This window comes from Salmo trutta, unplaced genomic scaffold (genome assembly GCF_901001165.1).
Source record: "Salmo trutta unplaced genomic scaffold, fSalTru1.1, whole genome shotgun sequence".
NCBI lineage: Eukaryota > Metazoa > Chordata > Actinopteri > Salmoniformes > Salmonidae > Salmo > Salmo trutta.
This window is the reverse complement of record NW_021822756.1, coordinates 111,859-139,338: the sequence shown is the minus strand read 5'-3', so window position 1 is coordinate 139,338 and position 27,480 is coordinate 111,859. Positions and strand designations below refer to the sequence as shown.

The following is a 27,480-nucleotide window of genomic DNA, read 5'->3' as shown; positions in this document are numbered from 1 at the left end:
GTTGTTCTTGTTGTTGTTTAAGACCATGTTCAGAGAACAACACGTTTCTACATCACGTCAGGGTTTCAAATCTCACTAAAACAGCAGAGAATCTATTGGCTCTTCAAAAAGGACAACAAAAAACTGGAGGTTTTCAAACAGAGGACAGTCAGTGTCAGTCCTGGTAGATTAGACATCAACAGATTAAAACAACAACAAAAAACAGTGTATTATGTAAATGTCGACGATGTTAAATATCTAAAAAGGTTCTTACCTGTTGACCAACCCCAGCCCTCTTTATCTTATCCTCCTTCCTCTTCACTCTGTCTCTCGCTGGTCAATCCACTGTTCTGTCTTCTATGGGCTGGTTCCCTGTAGAGGCAGAGTGGGGAGACGTTAGGTCCATCTATATACACCACACAAGGGCCTTGTGTTACTGGGGGGGCCCCGACCTGCCTCTGGGGCCCCGACTACTGGGTCCTGCCTCTGGGGGGGGGGGGAGCCCCGACTACCGGGTCCTGCCTCTGGGGGGGGGAACCCCGACTACCGGGTCCTGCCTCTGGGGGGGAGCCCCGGCTACTGGGTCCTGCCTCTGGGGGGGGGGAGCCCCGACTACCGGGTCCTGCCTCTGGGGGGGAGCCCCGGCTACTGGGTCCTGCCTCTGGGGGGGGAACCCCGACTACCGGGTCCTGTCTCTGGGGGGGAACCCCGACTACCGGGTCCTGTCTCTGGGGGGGAGCCCCGACTACCGGGTCCTGCCTCTGGGGGGGGAACCCCGACTACCGGGTCCTGCCTCTGGGGGGGGAAACCCCGACTACCGGGTCCTGCCTCTGGGGGGGGAACCCCGACTACCGGGTCCTGCCTCTGGGGGGGGAGCCCCGACTACCGGGTCCTGCCTCTGGGGGGGGAACCCCGACTACCGGGTCCTGCCTCTGGGGGGGGGAGCCCCGACTACCGGGTCCTGCCTCTGGGGGGGGAACCCCGACTACCGGGTCCTGCCTCTGGGGGGGGAGCCCCGACTACCGGGTCCTGTCTCTGGGGGGGAGCCCGACTACCGGGTCCTGCCTCTGGGGGGGGAACCCCGACTACTGGGTCCTGTCTCTGGAGCAGGACTGGATCATGTTTCTATTCCCTAATAGGGTGCACCCTACTCCCTATGTAGTGCATCCTATGTAGTGCATCCTATGTAGTGCACCATACTCCCTATGTAGTGCACCCTACTCCCTATGTAGTGCACCCTATGTAGTGCACCCTACTCCCTATGTAGTGCACCCTATGTAGTGCACCCTATGTAGTGTATTGCTACTTTTGGCCAGGCTCCGATAATAGGTCCTGGTTTGTTTAATGATTAATCAGTCTGTGTATTACGCACAACTTTTAGGCGACAAGACACATTTTTTGAATAGTTGTCAAATTCCCAGAACGTTCCCCCCCGAAACGTTTCCAGTCTACCCCCCTAAACGTTTCCAGTCTACCCCCCTAAACGTTTCCAGTCTACCCCCCCCTAAACGTTTCCAGTCTACCCCCCCTAAACGTTTCCAGTCTACCCCCCCTAAACGTTTCCAGTCTACCCCCCCTAAACGTTTCCAGTCTACCCCCCCTCCGGTCTGTGCCTATAAAGAGGGAGAGTTGGAGTCCGAGGTCTTTCTGGAGGAGCAGGTTGAACGTGGGAACTCAAAGTTTGTTGACTTCAAGGTCACCAAGGAGGAACCAAAAGGCCCAGTCTGAACACCAAGCAGCTCCACTACACTACTCAATACCTATACACTAAAACACACCACAAGCCATACCGGCTGGCTGCTCCAGGGGGTTCATAACGGTAAAGTCATACCGGCTGGCTGCTCCAGGGGGTTCATAACGGTAAAGCCATACCGGCTGGCTGCTCCAGAGACCACGGGGGTTCATACCGGCTGGCTGCTCCAGAGACCACGGGGGTTCATACCGGCTGGCTGCTCCAGAGGGTTCATAACGGTAAAGTCATACCGGCTGGCTGCTCCAGAGGGTTCATAACGGTAAAGCCATACCGGCTGGCTGCTCCAGAGACCACGGGGGGGTTCACCAAATCCATGGTTCAGTACTTAAAAGTGGTTTTGGGGTCATGGTTTGGTTTCGGGGAAACAGCAGGGAAATTAAAATGGAATTCACAATGTTCCTGGCATTGTCTGTTTCCACTCGGATGCTGTGTTCGTAACCATGTGGGAGGTGGGAATTTACCAGTTGTGAAGTCATAAATACCAGTTGAATGCATTCGTGAGATATGAACTCATGGGGCCGAAATGACCAATAACCAACAAATAAAATAAATAAATATTTGTTACATTTAACTGCCCCCCCCCCCAAAAAAAATGCTGTTATGGATGTGATTTCCTTAGTAGGTGAGGTCAGTTATTATTAGTTAGTTATCCAAGTGGATTTCACACAGTGGACGTGTGATAAATCCCCCCACGTCCATGTTGATTCACGAACGCAGCATCCTGTTGCCTTTCTTCAGGACCAGATGAGCACGTCGCGTGTCTCTCAGCAAGAGGGCGTGTTTTTGTCTGTAACGCGCTGTACATGTGACTGCTGTCACTGTTAAGTCAAAACGCAGCACAGGGTGTACATTAAGCCAGTACAACAAAAAAAAACCCGGTCAGAAAAATCAGCTTTGAAGGTCTCTGCTTGAACGCTGAGGGGGGGGCGGGACGACGTCGTCGTGTCGTTTCATTGCCGTTTCCGTCTTTCTCCCGCTACCCTGGGGTGACGTCAGCGTAAAAGGTGTGTGGCAAGTCACCGTGACGACACACTACTAACGGGTGTTAGAATCCACACGTTGTCAATTTACCGTCGTCGAGACTAAATGTTCCCAAACTGGTAGATAAAAAGAAAATAAAAAAAAATAAAAACTATGGAGAATCCTGCTGGTTTTCAATCAATTCCATCACAGCACAGAACTCGTTTCCTGGTTGGGCCTCAGAAAACAAAAACCAACCAAGTAAGATTAGAATTTTGAAATGAACCAATTAAAAAAAAAAAGTTTCGAATTTTGATTATCAAATCAAAGTTGATTTGTCAACGTGCGCAGAATACAACAGGTGTAGGTAGACCTTACAGTAAAATGCTTACATTCATAAATGCTGCATTCATAAATCAAGATGGACGTGAGAATTTATCGCAAGCGACTGTGTGAAATCCACTTGAACACCTCAACAGGTAATTTAACATACAACCAACAGTGCAATTTTTAAGTAAAAAAAAAATAGGTATTAGGTGAACAATAGAAACATCAGTAAAAAGACAGAGAGGCCCTACAGACAGGGCACCGAGGCCCTGGAGACAGGGCACCGGGGCCCTCCAGACAGGGCACCGGGGCCCTACAGACAGGGCACCGGGGCCCTACAGACAGGGCACCGGGGCCCTACAGACAGGGCACCGAGGCCCTACAGACAGGGCACCGAGGCCCTACAGACAGGGCACCGAGGCCCTACAGACAGGGCACCGAGGCCCTACAGACAGGGCACCGAGGCCCTACAGACAGGGCACCGAGGCCCTACAGACAGGGCACCGAGGCCCTACAGACAGGGCACCGAGGCCCTACAGACAGGGCACCGAGGCCCTACAGACAGGGCACCGAGGCCCTACAGACAGGGCACCGAGGCCCTACAGACAGGGCACCGAGGCCCTACAGACAGGGCACCGAGGCTCTACAGACAGGAAACCGAGGCCATAGACAGGAAACCGAGGCCATAGACAGGAAACCGAGGCCATAGACAGGAAACCGAGGCCATAGACAGGAAACCGAGACTATAGACAGCTGCTTAGTTGGGATGATTGAGGTAGTATGTACATGTAGATATGGTTAAAGTGATTATGCATATATGATAAACAGAGAGTAGCAGTAGAGAGGCTATATACAGACAGATATATAGGATGAACAGAGAGGCTATATACAGAGAGATATATAGGATGAACAGAGAGGCTATATACAGACAGAGATATATAGGATGAACAGAGAGGCTATATACAGACAGATATATAGGATGAACAGAGAGGCTATATACAGACAGATATATAGGATGAACAGAGAGGCTATATACAGAGAGATATATAGGATGAACAGAGAGGCTATATACAGACAGAGATATATAGGATGAACAGAGAGGCTATATACAGACAGAGATGTATAGGATGAACAGAGAGGCTATATACAGAGAGATATATAGGATGAACAGAGCAGCAGCAGAGAGGCTATATACAGACAGAGATATATAGGATGAACAGAGCAGCAGCAGAGAGGCTATATACAGACAGAGATATATAGGATGAACAGAGCAGCAGCAGAGAGGCTATATACAGACAGAGATATATAGGATGAACAGAGCAGCAGCAGAGAGGCTATATACAGACAGAGATATATAGGATGAACAGAGCAGCAGCAGAGAGGCTATATACAGACAGAGATGTATAGGATGAACAGAGCAGCAGCAGAGAGGCTATATACAGACAGAGATATATAGGATGAACAGAGAGGCTATATACAGAGAGATATATAGGATGAACAGAGCAGCAGCAGAGAGGCTATATACAGACAGAGATATATAGGATGAACAGAGTAGCAGCAGAGAGGCTATATACAGACAGAGATGTATAGGATGAACAGAGCAGCAGCAGAGAGGCTATATACAGACAGAGATGTATAGGATGAACAGAGCAGCAGCAGAGAGGCTATATACAGACAGAGATGTATAGGATGAACAGAGCAGCAGCAGCGTAAAAGTATCGTGTACGTCGTCTCTAGTTGTTTAAACAGAATGAAATGTGGGTTTTTATTTTTTTAAAGCTCAGATTTACTCAAGAAAACAGTCCTACAACGCAGAGCAGGCACCATAGACTATAGGCCTTGTGTTTTTTATTTATTTATTTGGCTATTTATTTTAACTTGAAATGCATTTATTTAAAAAAAAAAAGAAAAACAAAAGAAAAACAACAATAAAAATATACACAAACATTTATTTATTTATTTTTAAACGGGTTCGCAGCGAGGATTGAATCCAGGTCACCGTACCAAACGTTACCAATACGTGTATCGTTACACCCCTCTACGTTTTATGAGATTTGTTTTAAATGTGCTTATTGTTAAAGGGATACCTTTAGAATTTGGGAAGTTGCTAGCTAGCGTTACCCATAGACTTCCAGTCATTGTGCTAACACTAGTTAAGAGTATAGCTCACGAAACTACATCCAATTTACTTCATACCGGACATAGAGACATAAAAAGTTAATCTGACTCTGGGGATGTAGATAAAAAAAAGGGGGCATCACTGACGAAATCCCCAAAAGTGTCCCTTTTAAGAATTGGACTGTATTCTGAGAAAAGTTTCTCCGTCAGAGAATTTAGGACCAAACCGCCGGACTCCACAGGGAGACGTAATCAACTCTCACTCCGCCTCTCCTTCGGCGTCCGCCTGTCCTTCGGCGTCCGCCTGTCAGCCACCAGGAGAAGGAAGGAGGGAGGGAGTGAGTCCACCCTCCCAGGGGCCTCCGGTCCATCCCTGAAGTGAGTCTAGTCAACCCTCCCAGGAGCCTCCTCTCCATCCTTGAAGTGAGTCTAGTTCACCCTCCCAGGGGCCTCCTCTCCACCCTCCCAGGGGCCTCCCCTCTCCACCCTCCCAGGGGCCTCCCCTCTCCACCCTCCCAGGGGCCTCCTCTCCACCCTCCCAGGGGCCTCCAGTCCACCCTCCCATGAGCCTCCTCTCCATCCTTGAAGTGCTCCAGCAGATAGCTGTCTAAAGGCATCAGCGTGCTTCAGCGTGCCCATATACTCGCCTAAAAGAGGCCCCAACTAAAAGTGGCAATAGTACAGTTTGTCCATTTTCAGATGCTGTAGCCAGTACACAGAACAGGGCAGCAGGGCCTCCCTCCCTGACAGAACAGGGCAGCAGCAGAACAGAGGCAGCAGCAGAACAGAGGCAGCAGGGCATCTGATGGAGAGAGGAGATCAACCAGCCTGTCACCGCTGAGGAGACAAGACCAGAGCTCTAGTGGAGAGAGGAGATCAACCAGCCTGTCACCGCTGAAAATCTCTGTTAGAAACTTCAGAGGGAGCTCTAAAGATGCAACAACTAGGACGGGTTGCTTTGCCTTCTGGACAACAAAAAACAAAGTTGCTATGAAAATCAATAGAACAAAGAGAGAAATGCCTTAGTGGTGGGTCTAATAGTGAAATAAATGGAAAATATATTTACCAAAATTATATATAAAAATTACTCCAGTTTGTACAGAAATAAATAAAAATAATTCTAAATATTTCACCAGAAAGCATGAAAATAGCTGTGGATTGTTTAAATAAATAAAAAAACTGCTTGGGAAGCCTGTAATTTGGGCAGAGCGCGTGTAGTAGTAGGTCTTGCTGATTACGGAGTTGAGCCGTCATGTGAAAAACATCTCAGATATCCGTGTGACGATAACGTGTGTTCAGTAATAATAAAAACATGTCGAGACAGGAAGGGGAGGGAGATATACAAGCCCAGTCTCCCTCCAGGAAGGGGAGGGAGATATACAAGCCCAGTCTCCCTCCAGGAAGGGGAGGGAGATATACAAGCCCAGTCTCCCTCCAGGAAGGGGAGGGAGATATACAAGCCCAGTCTCCCTCCAGGAAGGGGAGGGAGATATACAAGCCCAGTCTCCCTCCAGGAAGGGGAGGGAGATATACAAGCCCAGTCTCCCTCCAGGAAGGGGAGGGAGATATACAAGCCCAGTCTCCCTCCAGAACGGCTCTGCCGTCTCCCGCCAATTCTTGTGCATTAAATTGTTTTCATTGTGTGAATCGTTTGCCTTTAGTTTTAATTAAAAAATAAAAACATCAATTCCCCCACTACGTCACCACTAGTAAATGTACTGTTCATCCCCAACATTTGGTTCCATTCATGTCTGTTAATGCAGGTATTAATTACAGTCATTTAACCGTTTCTCATTCTCAGAGTGGAAAACGTTGGTCTGCAGAGTTCCACGACCCGCTACACTTTTTGGTTCATTTCATAAAATATGTTTTTTGTTTATTTTTAGGAGATTTGTCAAGTGTTTTCATCGGTCTGGTGTTTGTAGTGGCTTCATGTCATCTGGTTTCTCTGTCCTGATTAACGCTGGGAGGGGTTTTGCATAGAAGTACCTGGCCCGCTGCTCAGAAATGAAGAAAAAATGTTTGTTTTTTTGTAACATCCATTGAGAATGATAATATATTAAAACTATAGTTCCTCACAGTAGGCTATTTGGAGAAAAATAATCTCCCCTTCGATAAATCACCAATCCTCAGTGTGAAAGACCAATGGAAGTTATAGGCTAATTGCTGCAATTAGCAATTAGCCTATAAGCTAGGAGTTCCATGAGCTAATTTCTTTAGCCGTCAATGAATCACTGGTATATCAATGTGTTTATATGGATCACTGGTATAGAAGTACTTGGCTCGCTCTGTATGCTGTGTTGATAGTTGTGTTATATAAATAATAAAACTATGACTAAACCAAAATAATACTAAGGCCAATTTAACACAAATAAATTATGCCAAATTTACTATCTATATATATAGACCGATAAGCATCACAGCCAAATGTATTTTACATCAGCTGTTATTGACATCAATTAATACAAATCATTACTTTGTAACGGCATATTTATTTATTTATTTTAACAACTGTTTTATTTAAAATATATTCACCACATTCAGGGTATTTAAACCCTGTTATTTGTCTCACATGCATCGATATTCAAAACTATTTTTCTGTTATTCAATTATCTGTTCATTTAAAAAAAGGAAAAAATAAAATCGGCCTCACAGAGGTGATGGGAACTGGAGGACGGGGTAGAGGCTGGGGACAGGGGGTCTGGGGACGGGGTAGGAGCTGGGGACGGGGTCTGGGGACGGGGTAGGAGCTGGGGACAGGGGGTCTGGGGATGGCGTAGAGGCTGGGGACAGGGGGTCTGGGGACGGGGTAGGAGCTGGGGACAGGGGGTCTGGGGACGGGGTAGGAGCTGGGGACAGGGGGTCTGGGGACGGGGTAGGAGCTGGGGACAGGGGGTCTGGGGACGGGGTAGGAGCTGGGGACAGGGGGTCTGGGGACGGGGTAGGAGCTGGGACAGGGGGTCTGGGGACAGGGTAGAGGCTGGGGACAGGGGGTCTGGGGACGGGGTAGGAGCTGGGGACAGGGGGTCTGGGGACGGGGTAGGAGCTGGGGACAGGGGGTCTGGGGACGGGGTAGGAGCTGGGGACAGGGGGTCTGGGGACGGGGTAGGAGCTGGAGGACGGGGTAGGAGTTGGGGACAGGGGGTCTGGGGACGGGGTAGGAGCTGGGGACAGGGGGTCTGGGGACGGGGTAGGAGCTGGGGACAGGGGGTCTGGGGACGGGGTAGGAGCTGGGGACAGGGGGTCTGGGGACGGGGGAGGAGCTGGGGACAGGGGGTCTGGGGACGGGGTAGGAGCTGGGGACAGGGGGTCTGGGGACGGGGTAGGAGCTGGGGACAGGGGGTCTGGGGACGGGGTAGGAGCTGGGGACAGGGGGTCTGGGGACGGGGTAGGAGCTGGGGACAGGGGTAAATAAAAAAACTGCTTGGGAAGCCTGTAATTTGGGCAGAGCGCGTGTAGTAGTAGGTCTTGCTGATTACGGAGTTGAGCCGTCATGTGAAAAACATCTCAGATATCCGTGTGACGATAACGTGTGTTCAGTAATAATAAAAACATGTCGAGACAGGAAGGGGAGGGAGATATACAAGCCCAGTCTCCCTCCAGGAAGGGGAGGGAGATATACAAGCCCAGTCTCCCTCCAGGAAGGGGAGGGAGATATACAAGCCCAGTCTCCCTCCAGGAAGGGGAGGGAGATATACAAGCCCAGTCTCCCTCCAGGAAGGGGAGGGAGATATACAAGCCCAGTCTCCCTCCAGGAAGGGGAGGGAGATATACAAGCCCAGTCTCCCTCCAGGAAGGGGAGGGAGATATACAAGCCCAGTCTCCCTCCAGGAAGGGGAGGGAGATATACAAGCCCAGTCTCCCTCCAGGAAGGGGAGGGAGATATACAAGCCCAGTCTCCCTCCAGGAAGGGGAGGGAGATATACAAGCCCAGTCTCCCTCCAGAACGGCTCTGCCGTCTCCCGCCAATTCTTGTGCATTAAATTGTTTTCATTGTGTGAATCGTTTGCCTTTAGTTTTAATTAAAAAATAAAAACATCAATTCCCCCACTACGTCACCACTAGTAAATGTACTGTTCATCCCCAACATTTGGTTCCATTCATGTCTGTTAATGCAGGTATTAATTACAGTCATTTAACCGTTTCTCATTCTCAGAGTGGAAAACGTTGGTCTGCAGAGTTCCACGACCCGCTACACTTTTTGGTTCATTTCATAAAATATGTTTTTTGTTTATTTTTAGGAGATTTGTCAAGTGTTTTCATCGGTCTGGTGTTTGTAGTGGCTTCATGTCATCTGGTTTCTCTGTCCTGATTAACGCTGGGAGGGGTTTTGCATAGAAGTACCTGGCCCGCTGCTCAGAAATGAAGAAAAAATGTTTGTTTTTTTGTAACATCCATTGAGAATGATAATATATTAAAACTATAGTTCCTCACAGTAGGCTATTTGGAGAAAAATAATCTCCCCTTCGATAAATCACCAATCCTCAGTGTGAAAGACCAATGGAAGTTATAGGCTAATTGCTGCAATTAGCAATTAGCCTATAAGCTAGGAGTTCCATGAGCTAATTTCTTTAGCCGTCAATGAATCACTGGTATATCAATGTGTTTATATGGATCACTGGTATAGAAGTACTTGGCTCGCTCTGTATGCTGTGTTGATAGTTGTGTTATATAAATAATAAAACTATGACTAAACCAAAATAATACTAAGGCCAATTTAACACAAATAAATTATGCCAAATTTACTATCTATATATATAGACCGATAAGCATCACAGCCAAATGTATTTTACATCAGCTGTTATTGACATCAATTAATACAAATCATTACTTTGTAACGGCATATTTATTTATTTATTTTAACAACTGTTTTATTTAAAATATATTCACCACATTCAGGGTATTTAAACCCTGTTATTTGTCTCACATGCATCGATATTCAAAACTATTTTTCTGTTATTCAATTATCTGTTCATTTAAAAAAAGGAAAAAATAAAATCGGCCTCACAGAGGTGATGGGAACTGGAGGACGGGGTAGGATCTGGGAACTGGAGGACGGGGTAGAAGCTGGGGACAGGGGGTCTGGGGACGGGGTAGGAGCTGGGGACAGGGGGTCTGGGGACGGGGTAGGCGCTGGGGACAGGGGGTCTGGGGACGGGGTAGGAGCTGGGGACAGGGGGTCTGGGGACGGGGTAGGAGCTGGGGACAGGGGGTCTGGGGACGGGGTAGGAGCTGGGGACAGGGGGTCTGGGGACGGGGGTAGGAGCTGGGGACAGGGGGTCTGGGGACGGGGTAGGAGCTGGGGACAGGGGGTCTGGGACGGGGTAGAGGCTGGGGACAGGGGGTCTGGGGACAGGGGGTCTGGGGACGGGGTAGAGGCTGGGGACAGGGGGTCTGGGGACGGGGTAGGAGCTGGGGACAGGGGGTCTGGGGACGGGGTAGAGGCTGGGGACAGGGGGTCTGGGGACGGGGTAGAGGCTGGGGACAGGGGGTCTGGGGACGGGGTAGGAGCTGGGGACAGGGGGTCTGGGGACGGGGTAGAGGGCTGGGGACAGGGGGGTCTGGGGACGGGGTAGGAGCTGGGGACAGGGGGTTCTGGGGACGGGGTAGGAGCTGGGGACAGGGGGTCTGGGGACGGGGAAGGAGCTGGGGACAGGGGGTCTGGGGACGGGGTAGGAGCTGGGGACAGGGGGTCTGGGGACGGGGTAGGAGCTGGGGACAGGGGGTCTGGGGACGGGGTAGGAGCTGGGGACAGGGGGTCTGGGGACGGGGTAGGAGCTGGGGACAGGGGGTCTGGGGACGGGTAGGAGCTGGGGACAGGGGGTCTGGGGACGGGGTAGAGGCTGGGGACAGGGGGTCTGGGGACGGGGTAGGAGCTGGGGACAGGGGGTCTGGGGACAGGGTAGAGGCTGGGGACAGGGGGTCTGGGGACGGGGTAGGAGCTGGGGACAGGGGGTCTGGGGACGGGGTAGGAGCTGGGGACAGGGGTCTGGGGACGGGGTAGAGGCTGGGGACAGGGGTCTGGGGACGGGGTAGGAGCTGGGGACAGGGGGTCTTGGGACGGGGTAGGAGCTGGGGACAGGGGGTCTGGGGACGGGGTAGGAGCTGGGGACAGGGGGTCTGGGACGGGGTAGGAGCTGGGGACGGGGGTCTGGGGACGGGGTAGGAGCTGGGGGACAGGGGGTCTGGGGACGGGGTAGGAGCTGGGGGACGGGGTAGAGGCTGGGGGACGGGGTAGGAGATGGGGGATGGGGTAGGAGATGGGGGATGGGGGTCTGGAGGACGGGGTAGTAACTGGGAAGTGGGGGTCTGGGGACGGGGTAGAAGCTGGGGGATGGGAGTCTGGGGACGGGGTAGGAGCTGGGGGTCTGGAGGACGGGGTAATAGCTGGGGGACGGGGGTCTTGGGACGGGGTAGGAGATGGGGGATGGGGGTCTGGGAACGGGGTAGGAGATGGGGGATGGGGGTTAGGGGATGGGGTAGGAGCTGGGGGTTAAGGGACGGGGTACAAGCTGTGGGATGGGGTTAGGGAACGGGGTAGAAGCTGGGGGGATGGGGGTCTGGGGACGGAGTAGAAGCTGGGGGATGGGGGTCTGGAGACGGGGTAGCAGATGGGGGATGGGGGTCTGGGGACGGGGTAGCAGATGGGGGATGGGGGTCTGGGGACGGGGTAGCAGCTGGGGGATGGGGGTCTGGGGACGGGGTAGAAGCTGGGGGGACGGGGGTCTGGGGACGGGGTAGAAGCTGGGAAATGGGGGTCTGGGGACGGGGTAGAAGCTGGGAGATGGGGGTCTGGGGACCGGGTAAGAGCTGGGGTATGGGGTTCTGGGGACCGGGTAGGAGCTGGGGGTCTGGGAACGGGGTAGAAGCTGGGGGATGGGGGTCTGGGGACGGGGTAGAAGCTGGGAAATGGGGGTCTGGGGACGGGGTAGAAGCTGGGAGATGGGGGTCTGGGGACGGGGTAGAAGCTGGGAGATGGGGGTCTGCGGATGGGGTAGTAGCTGGGGGATGGAGGACGGGGTAGAAGTTGGGGGACGGGGGTCTGGGGACGGGGTAGTAGCTGGGGAATGGGGGTCTGGGAACGGGGTAGAAGCTGGGGGATGGGGGTCTGGGGACGGGGTAGAACCTGGGGGGCGGGGGTCTGGGGACGGGGTAGAAGCTGGGGGGGCGGGGGTCTGGGGACGGGGTAGAAGCTGGGGGATGGGGGTAGGGTGACGGGGTAGAGGCTAGGGGTCTGGGGACGGGGTAGAAGCTGGGAAGTGGGGGTCTGGGGACGGGGTAGAAGCTGGGGGGTGGGGGTCTGGGGACGGGGTAGAAGTTGGGGGATGGGGGTAGGGTGACGGGGTAGAGGCTGGGGGTCTGGGGACGGGGTAGAGGCTGGGAAGTGGGGGTCTGAGGACGGGGTAGAGGCTGGGAAGTGGGGGTCTGGGGACGGGGTAGAAGCTGGGGGATGGGAACAGGGGTACTTGGGGGGTCACAGGTCTTTTGTCTCTGCGTGAACTATATGACTACAATGAGCTACACAAACAGCCGTCTACAGCAAAAGTGTGACAGCGGTTTTCATTTAGCCTTTAAAACAGCAGCGCTTACTCAGCAGTCGGGGCCTGGCCGCTCGGTCGCTACGCTACAACGGAACGAACGGCGGTGTGCTTTGACAAGCAGCAGCTGCTGTCACCAGACTTTACCTCCAGTACACACACACGCACACAATGGAAAAGGCCAGAAGGGCAGGCAGACACACACATACAGGGCTCTATATAAATCCACTCCCAGATACAGGGCTCTATATAAACCACTCCCAGGTCCAGGGCTCTATATAAACCCACTCCCAGATCCAGGGCTCTATATAAACCCACTCCCAGATCCAGGGCTCTATATAAACCCACTCCCAGATCCAGGGCTCTATATAAATCCACTCCCAGATCCAGGGCTCTATATAAATCCACTCCCAGGTCCAGGGCTCTATATAACCCCACTCCCAGGTCCAGGGCTCTATATAAATCCCTCCCAGATCCAGGGCTCTATATAAATCCACTCCCAGGTCCAGGGCTCTATATAAATCCACTCCCAGGTCCAGGGCTCTATATAAATCCACTCCCAGGTCCAGGGCTCTATATAAATCACTCCCAGGTCCAAGGCTCTATATGAACCACTCCCAGATCCAGGGCTCTATATAAACCACTCCCATATCCAGGGCTCTATATAAACCACTCCCAGATCCAGGGCTCTATATAAACCACTCCCAGATCCAAGGCTCTATATAAACCACTCCCAGATCCAAGGCTCTATATAAACCACTCCCAGATCCAAGGCTCTATATAAACCACTCCCAGATCCAGGGCTCTATATAAATCACTCCCAGATCCAAGGCTGTATATAAATCCACTCCCAGATCCAAGGCTGTATATAAATCCACTCCCAGATCCAGGGCTGTATATAAATCCACTCCCAGATCCAGGGCTGTATATAAATCCACTCCCAGGTCCAGGGCTCTATATAAATCACTCCCAGATCCAGGGCTCTATATAAATCACTCCCAGATCCAGGGCTCTATATAAATCACTCCCAGATCCAGGGCTCTATATAAATCACTCCCAGATCCAAGGCTCTATATAAATCACTCCCAGATCCAAGGCTCTATATAAATCACTCCCAGATCCAAGGCTCTATATAAACCACTCCCAGATCCAAGGCTCTATATAAACCACTCCCAGATCCAGGGCTCTATATAAACCACTCCCAGATCCAGGGCTCTATATAAACCACTCCCAGATCCAGGGCTCTATATAAACCACTCCCAGATCCAAGGCTCTATATAAACCACTCCCAGATCCAAGGCTCTATATAAACCACTCCCAGATCCAAGGCTCTATATAAACCACTCCCACATCCAAGGCTCTATATAAACCACTCCCAGATCCAGGGCTCTATATAAACCACTCCCAGATCCAGGGCTCTATATAAACCACTCCCAGATCCAGGGCTCTATATAAACCACTCCCAGATCCAGGGCTCTATATAAACCACTCCCAGATCCAGGGCTCTATATAAACCACTCCCAGATCCAGGGCTCTATATAAACCACTCCCAGATCCAGGGCTCTATATAAACCACTCCCAGATCCAGGGCTCTATATAAACCACTCCCAGATCCAAGGCTCTATATAAACCACTCCCAGATCCAAGGCTCTATATAACCACTCCCAGATCCAAGGCTCTATATAAATCACTCCCAGATCCAGGGCTGTATATAAATCACTCCCAGATCCAGGGCTGTATATAAATCCACTCCCAGATCCAGGGCTGTATATAAATCCACTCCCAGATCCAGGGCTGTATATAAATCCACTCCCAGATCCAGGGCTGTATATAAATCCACTCCCAGGTCCAAGGCTCTATATAAATCCACTCCCAGATCCAGGGCTCTATATAAATCACTCCCAGATCCAGGGCTCTATATAAATCACTCCCAGATCCAGGGCTCTATATAAATCACTCCCAGATCCAGGGCTCTATATAAATCACTCCCAGATCCAGGGCTCTATATAAATCACTCCCAGATCCAGGGCTCTATATAAATCACTCCCAGATCCAAGGCTCTATATAAATCACTCCCAGATCCAAGGCTCTATATAAATCACTCCCAGATCCAGGGCTCTATATAAATCACTCCCAGATCCAGGGCTCTATATAAATCACTCCCAGATCCAGGGCTCTTTATAAATCACTCCCAGATCCAGGGCTCTATATAAACCACTCCCAGATCCAGGGCTCTATATAAATCACTCCCAGATCCAGGGCTCTATATAAATCACTCCCAGATCCAGGGCTCTATATAAACCACTCCCAGATCCAAGGCTCTATATAAACCACTCCCAGATCCAAGGCTCTATATAAACCACTCCCAGATCCAAGGCTCTATATAAACCACTCCCAGATCCAAGGCTCTATATAAACCACTCCCAGATCCAAGGCTCTATATAAACCACTCCCAGATCCAGGGCTCTATATAAATCACTCCCAGATCCAGGGCTCTATATAAATCACTCCCAGATCCAGGGCTCTATATAAATCACTCCCAGATCCAGGGCTCTATATAAATCACTCCCAGATCCAGGGCTCTATATAAATCACTCCCAGATCCAGGGCTCTATATAAACCACTCCCAGATCCAGGACTCACCTGTTTTAACTCTTGAGTTTGTTTCTCCGTTGGCAACAGCTTGTATTGTGTTGTATTGAGAGCTCTAAAAAAAGACAAAGAAAAAAAAGACAGGTCAGTTCATCTATCTAGGTCGCTAATGTGCTCCCGAGAGACGCAGCGGTCTAAGGCACTGCGTCTCAATGCAAGAGGCGTCACCACAGACCCCGGTTCGAATCCAGGCTGTATCACACCCGGCTGTGATTGGGAGTCCCATAGGGCGGCGCACAATTGGCCCAGCATCGTTCAGGTTTGACCCGGGGTAGGCCGTCATTGTAAATAAGAATTTGATCTTTAATTTAACTAGGCAAGTAAGTTAAATATATACACCAGTCAGATCATTTATCCTGGTCACTAATTAACTCTCCAGTCAAAACAAAGACAGATCATTTATCCTGGTCACTAATTAACTCTCCAGTCAAAACAAAGACAGATCATTTATCCTGGTCACTAATTACCTCTCCAGTCAAAACAAAGACCAGTCAGATCATTTATCCTGCTCACTAATTAACTCTCCAGTCAAAACAAAGACAGATCATTTATCCTGGTCACTAATTAACTCTCCAGTCAAAACAAAGACAGATCATTTATCCTGCTCACTAATTAACTCTCCAGTCAAAACAAACACCAGTCAGATCATTTATCCTGGTCACTAATTAACTCTCCAGTCAAAACAAACACCAGTCAGATCATTTATCCTGGTCACTAATTAACTCTCCAGTCAAAACAAAGACCAGTCAGATCATTTATCCTGGTCACTAATTAACTCTCCAGTCAAAACAAAGACCAGTCAGTTCATTTATCCTGGTCACTAATTAACTCTCCAGTCAAAACAAAGACAGATCATTTATCCTGATCACTAATTAACTCTCCAGTCAAAACAAAGACAGATCATTTATCCTGGTCACTAATTAACTCTCCAGTCAAAACAAAGACAGATCATTTATCCTGTGGTCACTAATTAACTCTCCAGTCAAAACAAAGACAGGTCATTTATCCTGGTCACTAATAACCTCTCCAGTCAAAACAAAGACAGTTCATTTATCCTGGTCACTAATTAACTCTCCAGTCAAAACCCAAGACCAGTCAGTTCATTTATCCTGGTCACTAATTAACTCTCCAGTCAAAACAAAGACAGATCATTTATCCTGGTCACTAATTAACTCTCCAGTCAAAACAAAAACCAGTCAGTTCATTTATCCTGGTCACTAATTAACTCTCCAGTCAAAACAAAGACAGATCATTAATCCTGGTCACTAATTAACTCTCCAGTCAAAACAAAGACAGATCATTTATCCTGGTCACTAATAACCTCTCCAGTCAAAACAAAGACAGTTCATTTATCCTGGTCACTAATTAACTCTCCAGTCAAAACCCAAGACCAGTCAGTTCATTTATCCTGGTCACTAATTAACTCTCCAGTTAAAACAAAGACAGATCATTTATCCTGGTCACTAATTAACTCTCCAGTCAAAACAAAGACAGATCATTTATCCTGGTCACTAATTAACTCTCCAGTCAAAACAAAAACCAGTCAGTTCATTTATCCTGGTCACTAATTAACTCTCCAGTCAAAACAAAGACAGATCATTTATCCTGGTCACTAATTAACTCTCCAGTCAAAACAAAGACAGATCATTTATCCTGGTCACTAATAACCTCTCCAGTCAAAACAAAGACAGTTCATTTATCCTGGTCACTAATTAACTCTCCAGTCAAAACCCAAGACCAGTCAGTTCATTTATCCTGGTCACTAATTAACTCTCCAGTCAAAACAAAGACAGATCATTTATCCTGGTCACTAATTAACTCTCCAGTCAAAACAAAAACCAGTCAGTTCATTTATCCTGGTCACTAATTAACTCTCCAGTCAAAACAAAGACAGATCATTTATCCTGCTCACTAATTAACTCTCCAGTCAAAACAAAGACAGATCATTTATCCTGGTCACTAATTAACTCTTCAGTCTAAGAGTAACCACAGCAGACTAGGGAAATTCCACAATAACAGAACTATGTAGAGAATTTAAAAATGTAAACCAAATAAAAACCATTGATTTAAAAAAAAATTAAAAGGTTAAAAACAAACCACACAACTTTACGCACAATAGCAACTTAGAACAATTTACACTAAAATAAATTACATTTTAGTGGAACAAACTGCAGATGTAAAGTTTGGTAACAGAATTACAGTAAAATCTCCCTCACGTTTAATTCTGCTACAGAACTTTGTATCTGAAAAGGATCTTACTGTAAAATGTGATTTTTTTTTGTACAATTTTCAGTGGCGCTTGTAAAAAAAAAAAAAAAAACCTTTGAAAATCAAAGGTTTTTGTTTGGTAAACATTTTAAAAGACACATTTTTTTTTGTCTAATTTATTATTTTGCTCCTTTGCACCCCAGTATTTCTACTTTGAACTTTCTTCCACTACAAATCTACCATTCCAGTGTTTTACTTGCTATATTGTATTTCCTTCGCCACCATGGCCTTATTGCCTTTACCTCCCTTATCTCACCTCGTTTGCTCACATTGTATATAGACTTATTTTTCTACTGTATTAATGACTGTATGTTTGTTTTACTCCATGTGTAACTCTGTGTCGTTGTATGTTGTCGAACTGCTTTGCTTTATCTTGGCCAGGTCGCAGTTGTAAATGAGAACTTGTTCTCAACTAGCCTACCTGGTTAAATAAAGGTGAAATAATATATATTTTTAATTCAGTTAGTATGGAATTGACCACTAGGCGTTAAGAGTTTGAAATAAGTTTCTTATTTCAGAAATGTAAATATTATATGGATCTAGCTATGGACTCGTCTACCAGGGTTTGGGTCAATTCCATTTATCTAGCTATGGACCCGTCTACCAGGGTTTGGGTCAATTCCATTTATCTAGCTATGGACCCGTCTACCAGGGTTTGGGTCAATTCCATTTATCTAGCTAGGGACCCGTCTACCAGGGTTTGGGTCAATTCCATTTATCTAGCTCTGGACCCGTCTACCAGGGTTTGGGTCAATTCCATTTATCTAGCTCTGGACCCGTCTACCAGGGTTTGGGTCAATTCCATTTATCTAGCTATGGACCCGTCTACCAGGGTTTGGGTCAATTCCATTTATCTAGCTATGGACTCGTCTACCAGGGTTTGGGTCAATTCCATTTATCTAGCTAGGGACCCGTCTACCAGGGTTTGGGTCAATTCCATTTATCTAGCTATGGACCCGTCTACCAGGGTTTGGGTCAATTCCATTTATCTAGCTATGGACCTGGTCTACCAGGGTTTGGGTCAATTCCATTTATCTAGCTATGGACTCGTCTACCAGGGTTTGGGTCAATTCCATTTATCTAGCTAGGGACCCGTCTACCAGGGTTTGGGTCAATTCCATTTATCTAGCTATGGACCCGTCTACCAGGGTTTGGGTCAATTCCATTTATCTAGCTAGGGACCCGTCTACCAGGGTTTGGGCCAATTCCATTTATCTAGCTATGGACCCGTCTACCAGGGTTTGGGTCAATTCCATTTATCTAGCTATGGACCCGTCTACCAGGGTTTGGGTCAATTCCATTTATCTAGCTAGGGACCCGTCTACCAGGGTTTGGGTCAATTCCATTTATCTAGCTATGGACCCGTCTACCAGGGTTTGGGTCAATTCCATTTATCTAGCTATGGACCAGGGTTTGGGTCAATTCCATTTTAATTCAATTTCATTCAGGAAATACACTAAAAAGTTTTTCGATTCAGAATAAAAAATATGGAATTTGGTTAACTTTCTGAGATAGACTGGAAATGACAGCGTTGGGCCAGTAACCGAAAGGTCGCTGGGTCGAATCCCTGAGCTGGCCACGTAAAAAATAAAAAACATCTATCGATGTTCCCTTGAGCAAGGCACTTAACCCGAGTTGCTCCTGTAAGTGGCTCTGCATAAAGAGCATCTGTTAAATGACTAAAATGTCAAACAAAATGAAGGGGAAAAAAACATGTAAATGTAGAAAAGCCGATGGCCACACACCAACATGGGATTTGACAGTCAAACTATCCCTTAAAATAGCAGCCAACTGTTGTCACTGTTGATATCCTATGTCGCGTCGTAATTCGTTTAAGTAAAAAACAAAACAAAAACAAAAAACAGACGTCTGTTACCTTTACTGTCGTGACAGCCTTCCCGAAATCAACATCTAACGTTCCAGAACATAGATATAACCCTTCTGCAAGAGCTCATCTAACCAACCACGTAAAGGTTATAACCCTTCTGCAAGAGCTCATCTAACCAACCACGTAAAGGTTATAACCCTTCCGCAAGTGCTCATCTAACCAACCACGTAAAGGTTATAACCCTTCTGCAAGTGCTCATCTAACCAACCACGTAAAGGTTATAACCCTTCTGCAAGAGCTCATCTAACCAACCACGTAAAGGTTATAACCCTTCTGCAAGAGCTCATCTAACCAACCACGTAAAGGTTATAACCCTTCTGCAAGAGCTCATCTAACCAACCACGTAAAGGTTATAACCCTTCTGCAAGAGCTCATCTAACCAACCACGTAAAGGTTATAACCCTTCTGCAAGAGCTCATCTAACCAACCACGTAAAGGTTATAACCCTTCTGCAAGAGCTCATCTAACCAACCACGTAAAGGTTAAAGGTTAGTCCCTGTGGCCTGTGAACAGTGTTAGTTTAAGCAGAGCTAAACCCCAAACCATTAGCTTCCTGTTCTATTGATTTCAGTGTGACGTCGATGGAAGTGATAAACAACAACAACAATAATAATAATAAAGTGTTGCGTTACTCTTACTGCGTTGGGCGACCCACTCAAGAAAAAAAAGGGGGAAAAAGCATAATACTTCAAAATGAAGCTAGCAGTCTTTTAGGAAATTGTTCTCTACACAGTGATGTACACATTATTCCCAGAATCCCTTGTGTTTTTTTGTTTGTTAAAGCAGTGTTGGTTTAACCTCATCTCCCCGCTCTCATGCCATTGATTTCCCCTGTGGCTCAGTTGGTAGAGCATGGCGTTTGCAACGCCAGGGTTGTGGGTTCGATTCCCACGGGGGACCATTACAGAGAAGAAGAAAAAAAATGTATGAAATGTATGTATTCACTACTGTAAATCGCTCTGGATAAGAGCGTCTGCTAAATGACTAAAATGTCAAATTAAAATTTCAACGTGATATGAGTTGGCTATTAAGTGTTGCTTTTCTCGTTCTGTTTGGGTAGCGGACTGTCTTGTGTAGGTTGTTCGCTAACCTGTGATGGAAACTGGAGATGTTGTTGTTGGTTTCATCCGTTCGTACAACCTGATTTCCCCCCTTATCGATATCAGTGATTTATTGCCACTAGTTGAAACAGGGTTTTTGGTGAATGAAGTCATGTGATTAACCAGGTAGTACATGTTATGTTTTCAATATATCAAACCGTTTCTGCATATTGGTTATTGATCTGAACACGTTAAAACTTGTTTTGACATTGGGCTATTTATCAAACGTCTTGTCATCAGGAAGCAGAAACAGCATCATTTTCAACATTAATTTCCAAAAGGTATTGTACTTAAAAAAAAATCAGAGGTGAAAAACTGCTGAATGAGTCCAAAAACATGCTGCGATCAGGGCCTCACATTAACACCCACCACCTGCCAAATACGGGTACATTTTGGCAACGGCAGGTTCGATGTCTATTTCACTAGCCATGTTGGCAGGTGGTCAGAGCTCTACAGTGCGAGCATTTCATTCACATTTGTGAATAAAAATAGTCAAGTATGATCACATTTATAGTCAAATGAACGCAGCAGTAGCTGTTTTCTCCGTATTTTTTGCCGTTTTGTTTCATAGCTGGTAAATGAATAGCACTAAGTCAGAACTACAAATCTTAAATAAGCCTATTCCACCTCACGCTGCAACACTTCCTGGTTGGGGGCTGTGGGCACGTCAAGTGCAGAGTGAAATATTCGTTTTTAGAAGCGAGGGCAGACAAGTTGGTCTAATTTACTTGAAAAGAAAGTCAACTGAAATGAGACTTTAATCCTCGTGTTTCTTGGGTCTATTTACATTGTTTAGTTTACAAGCTCGGATGTTTTTCCAAATTGTTTGAGTTTTAACTGTGAAGAGAAGAGAACACTTCTACTAGTCACATGACAAGTCATGTTACCATGGTAACCTGCTGCCCTTAAAGGGGCAGGCATTTTTTTGTTGTCTCAATCTGTGATATTGTGGTTAATAGACAAAAAAAATGAAACTAAACAATATACCTCTTACTCGTAAAACATTTGTTTTAGAAACATTACAAAGCATGCTGATCTGATTTTTTGTGTTTTACTGGTATAATTTTAGGGCCTCAAAAATATTTTGGCTGGTATTAATATTTATTACATTTTTTTTAAATCTACTTGCAGTAGATGGACCCAAAAGTACATTTTATGCCCTGACTGCGATTTATTTACTTTAGAAGATTTACCAGAAGTGACCAAAACGGGTTTGCCATGCCTACTACATGTAACCTAGTACATGATGTACTATGGGCCTGGGCAGAGCCAATGAGCATGTTGACCACATAGAGACGTTAAAACAAGCTAAATGTAATATTTGTTGGGGCAGCAAATCTCTTGGTGTCAAATTAACTGGGGCTGAGAGTTTTAGTACAGCGCACTAACAGATTGCGCCACAGACAGTTAGCGTGCAGCTCAGGCCCAGTCAATTTGACAAGAGATTTGCTGCCCCCCCCCCCAAAAAATACATAACAGAAATGTGGAAAAACAGTCTACCGATTGTCCCCACCAGCTAGCGAGCGACACCGCGCGCAAACTAGCTAGCGAGCGACACCGCGCGCAAACTAGCTAGCGAGCGACACCGCGCGCAAACTAGCTAGCGAGCGACACCGCTCGCAAACTAGCTAGCGAGCGACACCGCGCGCAACTAGCTAGCGAGCGACACCGCGCGCAAACTAGCTAGCGAGCGACACCGCGCGCAAACTAGCTAGCGAGCGACACCGCGCGGCAAACTAGCTAGCGAGCGACGAGCGCACCCGCGCGCAAACTAGCTAGCGAGCGACACCGCGCGCAAACTAGCTAGCGAGCGACACCGCGCGCAAACTAGCTAGCGAGCGACACCGCGCGCAAACTAGCTAGCGAGCGACACCGCGCGCAAACTAGCTAGCGAGCGACACCGCGCGCAAACTAGCTAGCGAGCGACACCGCGCGCAAACTAGCTAGCGAGCGACACCGCGCGCAAACTAGCTAGCGAGCGACACCGCGCGCAAACTAGCTAGCGAGCGACACCGCGCGCAAACTAGCTAGCGAGCGACACCGCGCGCAAACTAGCTAGCGAGCGACACCGCGCGCAAACTAGCTAGCGAGCGACACCGCGCGCAAACTAGCTAGCGAGCGACACCGCGCGCAAACTAGCTAGCGAGCGACACCGCGCGCAAACTAGCTAGCGAGCGACACCGCGCGCAAACTAGCTAGCGAGCGACACCGCGCGCAAACTAGCTAGCGAGCGACACCGCGCGGCAAACTAGCTAGCGAGCGACACCGCGCGCAAACTAGCTAGCGAGCGACACCGCGCGCAACTAGCTAGCGAGCGACACGGCGCAAACCAGCTAGCGAGCGACACCGCGCGCAAACTAGCTAGCGAGCGACACCGCGCGCAAACTAGCTAGCGAGCGACACCGCGCGCAAACTAGCTAGCGAGCGACACCGCTCGCAAACTAGCTAGCGAGCGACACCGCGCGCAAACTAGCTAGCGAGCGACACCGCGCGCAAACTAGCTAGCGAGCGACACCGCGCGCAAACTAGCTAGCGAGCGACACCGCGCGCAAACTAGCTAGCGAGCGACACCGCGCGCAAACTAGCTAGCGAGCGACACCGCGCGCAAACTAGCTAGCGAGCGACACCGCGCGCAAACTAGCTAGCGACACTGTGTGCAAGCTTGCTTGTTAGCTAGCACACTATGTCGCCCCCGCCTCCCCCCTGCTGTGTACCCTGTCGGGGCCATGGGCACTGTCTACCGGTCATCCCCGCCTCCCGCTAGCAACACTGTGTGCTAGCTTCTAGTTAGCACACGGTGTCACCGCCCAACCTCCTGTGTACCAGAGAAAACCGTGCCCGACAGCTAGCTTGCTAGTCAGCTAAGACAGTGTTGCTCCCGGCTAAGCTAGCACACGCCTGCCGTCACCGTCGTTAACAGAACTGTGGGAAAACAGAGCCCGACAGGCGGGGGCGAAGGTCACGACCGGTGTCTACTAGCTATAGCTAGCTACCGTTATTGCCCCCGACAGGCAGGGGCGAAGATCACTACCGGTGTGTACTAGCTATAGCTAGCTACCGTTATTGCCCCCGACAAGCAGGGGCGAAGGTCACTACCGGTGTGTGCTAGCTATATGTAACAGTATAGCTTCCATCTCTCTCCTCGCCCCTACCTGGGCTCGAACCAGGGACCCTCCGCACACAACAACAGCCACCCCACGAAGCATCGTTACCCATCGCTCCACAAAATCCGCGGGCCCTTGCAGAGCAAAGGGGGAAACAACTACTTCAAGATCTCAGAGCGAGTGACGTCACCCGATTGAAACGCTATTAGCGCGCACCACCGCTAACCAGCTAGCCATTTCACATCGGTTACACCACCGCTAACCAGCTAGCCATTTCACATCGGTTACATATAGCTAGCTAGCTAGCCAGCCATTTCACATCGTTTACATATAGCTAGCTACGGTTATTGCTTCCCTCTTCTGTGGGGTTTATCAGCAGTTGGCATCCAATGTTATGGCGCATTACCGCCATCTACTGTACTGGAGCGCCTCAGCCTCCCGCCTATGTACTGAAGTCATAGCCTAAAAAAAAATTGACCAATAGAAGTATTAAAAAAAGAGGGGATCCTACAGGAACGCCCCGAATTGCTGGCTGCAGTTGCACCCTTATAGGTCAGCTAGCCAAACGTTAATAAGAGTTTAAGCCTGAAAGGAAAATAGGAGTGTTTTAACGTTTGGTGTTGATCGCCCATTAAATGGTTTGCTAACCAGCTTAACATGGCCACTGACTGTACTGGCTGGCTCTGCGAAAGGTGTTTATTCACACGGCGTTAACAGCTAACTAGTAAACATCACACATGTTTAAAATGTATATGTATTACTTTAGGAAACACTTGTTCGGTTTGATAGAAGAAGTACAGCCAAAATCGATAACTAGCTAATGCAATGTAACTAGCTAGCGCTAGGCTACTCCTGTGCATAAAACCTCGGTTGTTTAGATAGGTAACAGGCTAACTAAAACAAAATACAGGCTAACTAAAACAAAATACAGTCTGAAACATCGGGGAAATAGCTTGCTGGCTATCAAAACAACCCAAGGACAAATAAAGAGATTTTTTGCACACTAAAGTGATTTGTTAATAAACCTGTGCCTTGGCTACAGAGTGAGGACATTCTGCAGCCGCGTATCCAAGCGACAACTCGGTTGAATTTATGCTAACTAGCAGTTAGCTCAACTAACATTCTCTTAACTAGCTATTGGTAAAAAAAAAAAAAATCACAAATCGATCAAACAGTTAAGCAGAAATCTTAACATCTATGTGTTGGCAATATTGATTAATCTAAGTTACCAGAAAAATAGCCTTATATTTAACGCCCTTTAATTCTGCACCATCGTCTTGTCTGCAAGGCAACGTAGCCAACATTTAGCTAACTAGCTAGCTAACAAAACTTTCACACCGGGTCATCCACAATACCGGTAATATTAACTAATCAAAATCGTACAGTGGCCTTTCAACCTTTTTTTTTTTTTTTTAACAAGTCGTTTCGCTATTTTCTTCCATGGAAAGAAAAACACACACTACCTCGTAAATATGACTTATGTAGCTAACATGTTCATTAGAAACCCGGCTAACAAGCTAGCTAGGTAACCAACCAGCGGGCAAACTGAACTACGACTTATGTAGCTAACATGTTCATTAGAAACCCAGCTAACAAGCTAGCTAAGTAACCAACCAGCGGACAAACTGAACTACGACTTATGTGGCTAACATGTTCATTAGAGCAGGGCAAACTGAACTACGACTTATGTAGCCAACATGTTCATTAGAAACCCGGCTAACAAGCTAGCTAGGTAACCAACCAGCGGGCAAACTGAACTACGACTTATGTAGCTAACATGTTCATTAGAAACCCGGTTAACTAGCTAGCTAGGTAACCAACCAGCGGGCAAACTGAACTACGACTTATGTAGCTAACATGTTCATTAGAAACCCGGTTAACTAGCTAGCTAACCAACCAACCAGCAGGACAAACTGAACTACGACTTATGTAGCTAACATGTTCATTAGAAACCCGGCTAACAAGCTAGCTAGGTAACCAACCAGCAGGGCAAACTGAACTACGACTTATGTAGCTAACATGTTCATTAGAAACCCGGTTAACTAGCTAGCTAGGTAACCAACCAGCGGGCAAACTGAACTACGACTTATGTAGCTAACATGTTCATTAGAAACCCGGTTAACTAGCTAGCTAGGTAACCAACCAGCGGACAAACTGAACTACGACTTATGTAGCTAACCATGTTCATTAGAAACCCGGTTAACTAGCTAGCTAACCAACCAACCAGCAGGACAAACTGAACTACGACTTATGTAGCTAACATGTTCATTAGAAACCCGGCTAACAAGCTAGCTAGGTAACCAACCAGCGGGCAAACTGAACTACGACTTATGTAGCTAACATGTTCATTAGAAACCCGGCTAACTAGCTAGCTAGGTAACCAACCAGCAGGGCAAACTGAACTACGACTTATGTAGCTAACATGTTCATTAGAAACGGGCTAACAAGCTAGCTAGGTAACCAACCAGCGGGCAAACTGAACTACGACTTATGTAGCTAACATGTTCATTAGAAACCCGACTAACAAGCTAGCTAGGTAACCAACCAGCAGGGCAAACTGAACTACGACTTATGTAGCTAACATGTTCATTAGAAACCCGGCTAACAAGCTAGCTAGGTAACCAACCAGCGGACAAACAGAACTACGACTTATGTAGCTAACATGTTCATTAGAAACCCGGCTAACAAGCTAGCTAGGTAACCAACCAGCGGGCAAACTGAACTACGACTTATGTAGCTAACATGTTCATTAGAAACGGGCTAACAAGCTAGCTAGGTAACCAACCAGCGGGCAAACTGAACTACGACTTATGTAGCTAACATGTTCATTAGAAACCCGGCTAACAAGCTAGCTAGGTAACCAACCAGCGGACAAACTGAACTACGACTTATGTAGCTAACATGTTCATTAGAAACCCGGCTAACAAGCTAGCTAGGTAACCAACCAGCGGGCAAACTGAACTACGACTTATGTAGCTAACATGTTCATTAGAAACCCGGTTAACAAGCTAGCTAGGTAACCAACCAGCGGGCAAACTGAACTACGACTTATGTAGCTAACATGTTCATTAGAAACCCGGCTAACAAGCTAGCTAGGTAACCAACCAGCGGGCAAACTGAACTACGACTTATGTAGCTAACATGTTCATTAGAAACCCGGCTAACAAGCTAGCTAGGTAACCAACCAGCGGGCAAACTGAACTACGACTTATGTAGCTAACATGTTCATTAGAAACGGGCTAACAAGCTAGCTAGGTAACCAACCAGCGGACAAACTGAACTACGACTTATGTAGCTAACATGTTCATTAGAAACCCGGCTAACAAGCTAGCTAGGTAACCAACCAGCGGACAAACTGAACTACGACAAGCTTTCCCCCGGTTACCTGCGTAACACATCGATATACTGGCTAAAACAATAGATAACACAATCTAGAAGAAAAAAGCCTTACCTCATGCAATATAAAGTGCAACAACAGAGTGGAAATGGAAGCCGGCTGTAAGGCTAAAGACTAAAGAAATTCAACGCATTTGCCGCTTTTACGAGAGGAGCCATTTGTCCTGTACCATCGCCATTTTCTTCACTCGCTAACCTTTTTTTTGTGTGTTGTGTTGTGTGTGTGTTGCTTTCCCCCTTCTTTCTCGCTGTGTTGTGTTGCTTTCCCCCTCTTCTCGCTGTGTGTGTTCAGGGGGGGGGGGCTGCAGGAAACTAGTTTGCTGGAGCACCACTTCCTCTAGAAGCCACACAGAGACACACATAGACCCAAAATGGTGGCTTTGGAGTAGAGGACTTT

At 47.8% G+C, this 27,480-nt stretch overlaps 1 long non-coding RNA gene and 1 other non-coding gene across 2 annotated transcripts; one reads left to right on the top strand and one right to left on the bottom strand.

Moving 5' to 3' along the window:
- Positions 1-296: 296 nt before the first annotated feature.
- LOC115184196 (uncharacterized) lies at positions 297-27,480 on the bottom strand. The gene is made up of 3 exons (XR_003874222.1): positions 27,139-27,480; positions 15,319-15,382; positions 297-351 (listed from the first exon to the last, which is right to left on the bottom strand). It is a non-coding gene; the product is annotated as an uncharacterized LOC115184196 (long non-coding RNA).
- On the top strand, positions 20,311-20,382 carry trnaa-ugc (transfer RNA alanine (anticodon UGC)). The gene has a single exon. It is a non-coding gene; the product is annotated as a tRNA-Ala (tRNA).